This window comes from Elephantulus edwardii, unplaced genomic scaffold, assembly GCF_000299155.1.
Source record: "Elephantulus edwardii isolate Elephantulus edwardi_28Jun2011 unplaced genomic scaffold, EleEdw1.0 scaffold00073, whole genome shotgun sequence".
In the NCBI taxonomy this organism is placed as follows: domain Eukaryota; kingdom Metazoa; phylum Chordata; class Mammalia; order Macroscelidea; family Macroscelididae; genus Elephantulus; species Elephantulus edwardii.
The window spans coordinates 8,591,453-8,593,751 of record NW_006399823.1 but is presented as its reverse complement, the minus strand read 5'-3'; the positions used below and the strand labels follow the sequence as shown (position 1 = coordinate 8,593,751).

General features: G+C 52.7%; 1 pseudogene; it reads right to left on the bottom strand.

Moving 5' to 3' along the window:
• LOC102846260 overlaps positions 1-1,824 on the bottom strand; it is a 2,551-nt pseudogene extending 727 nt beyond the window's left edge.
• Between the last annotated feature and the right edge of the window lie 475 nt (positions 1,825-2,299).

Genomic DNA, 2,299 nt, shown 5'->3' with positions numbered 1-2,299 from the left:
CCTCGGCCAGGCCGTCGGGGAAGGGCCGTGCCTTCATGTACAGACGGTTGTGCTTTTTGGGGGCCTTGGACAGGCACAGCACGTTGGACTCCTCGCTGACGGTCTCGCGGTAGGAGACCACTGGGTCGGATTTCTTGATGGGGATGCAGGCGTGGTCCTCCTCCAGGTCCTTCAGGCAGATCTCCAGGTGCAGCTCCCCAGCCCCAGCAATGATGTGTTCACCTGACTCCTCAATGATGCACTGCACCATGGGATACGACTTGGCCAGCCGCTTCAGGCCAGCTTGGGCAAGTCGGCAGGGTTCTTGGCCTCCACGGTGACCCTGACCACAGGGCTGACGCTGAACTTCATGACGCGCATGTTGTGGGCGTGCTCGAAGGTGGTGATGGTGCCAGTCTTCACCAGAAACTGGTCCACACCCACCAGACCCACAATGTTCCCGCATGGCACGTCCTCAATGGGTTCCACATAGCGGCCCATCATCAAGACGTTCCTCTGGATCGGCTTCAGATACAGGTCTTCCTTCTTCCCAGGGGTGTAGTTGGGCCTCATGATCCTGACCTTCAGGCCAGTGGACCCAAGCCCAAAGGCATAGAACCGACCTTTGTCGGAGGTTGGCACCATTTTGGAAATGTACATCATCAGGGGACCTTTAGGGTCACAGCTTTTAATACCCATGGCGGCCTCATCGTCGGAGGGCCCCTCATAGAGCAGCTCACAGCGGTACTTCTGGGCTGTCACAGGTGAGGGCAGGTGGATGGTGATCATCAGCAGCAGGGGATCCCCAGCCGGCAGCCAGCGGAGCATCACAGCCTTCAGGAGGGGCTTGCCCTCTTTGTCCTTGTCTTCACTGTACAGCTTGATGTCCAACTTCTCAATCAGTCTTGCAGTCTCCTCTTTCCTGAAGTTCATGATTGTATCAAACACCTTGAAGATGGGGTCCAGGATGAGCTGGCAGAATGTCTGGGGCAGCTTCTTGCCATTGGGGCTGGAGGCTGACTTGCTGAACTTGCCATTAGCAGGGTCAAAATAACAGTCACCCCAGAGCTTTTTCATCATGTCCTCAACTTTCTTGGCCCGCTCAGCAGGTCCCAGCTGGCCGTCTCCCTTGGCAGCAAACTTGGAAACATACATTTCAGCAAACTGCTTGAGAGTGAAGGCCCAGCCATGGAGGCCAGACCCAAAGCCGACTGTACCCAGGACGGGATCAATCATGATGTTGCCCATGGGGCCGCTCTCACCCTCACCGTAGGTGGAGATGATGACGTTGACTTTCTCCACGATGCGCTGGAAGGTCTGGTAGAGCTCCTCGGGCTCCAGCTGCAGCTTGAGCAGGGCCCGGTCCATCTTGTTCATCATCAGCACAGGCTTGATGTGCTCGGCGATGGCCTGTCGCAGCACCGTCTCCGTCTGCATGCACACCCCAGACACGCAGTCCACCACCACCAAGGCTCCGTCAGTGACCTGGAGGGCGGCCGTCACCTCAGAGGAGAAGTCTTTGTGCCCAGGAGAGTCGATGAGGTTGAGGAGAAAGCCAGAGCCGTCCTTGCTCTGCTTGATGAAGTTCAAGTCGTTCTCAGAGAGTTCGTAGAAGAGGGAGATGGTGGTGGACTTGATGGTGATGCAGCGCTCCTGCTCATCCTTGCAGGTGTCCGTGGAGCGGGTCTCCCTGGGCCACGCGGACGCGATGATGCCGGCCTTGCAGACCAGCGAGTCCGTCAGCGTGGACTTGCCGTGGTCCACGTGGGCGATGATGGACATGTTGCGGATGTTGGCCTTCTTGTCCATAATGGCCCGGATCTGATCTACTGTGAAGTTCACCATGGTGGCGGATGGCGGTGGATTCTCCCAGGCAGAAACAAGCAAGGCGAGTCGCGCCAAGGATGGCGGCGACGACGGCGGAAGAGCGAATTTGTGGATTTTAAAATATCCTTGATACTTTAATTACACACCCTGGGTCAGTAGTTAATATCTGAGTTTTTTCTCCAGGTTTTCTTTTTGTCTTCAAAGAAATAAAGTACCTAGTGGAATAATATGGGGCAGAGTGAAATGAATATTTTTGTTTACTCAACTCAAGTACAAATTAAGTATATTTTTTTCAAATGCAGTCCATTAATATTTCATCCATATGAATGAAAAAAATATCCTTAGCACCCTCTGAAAAACTGAATAAAAATGAAGCCATAATTGCATAAAAAAGGCAGAATCACAATATTTTAGAATAAATAAATAATATCAACACTACAAAGACTCATTTGTAAGAACAGAACAAACTTATTATTTTCTAGAAGAAAAAGTG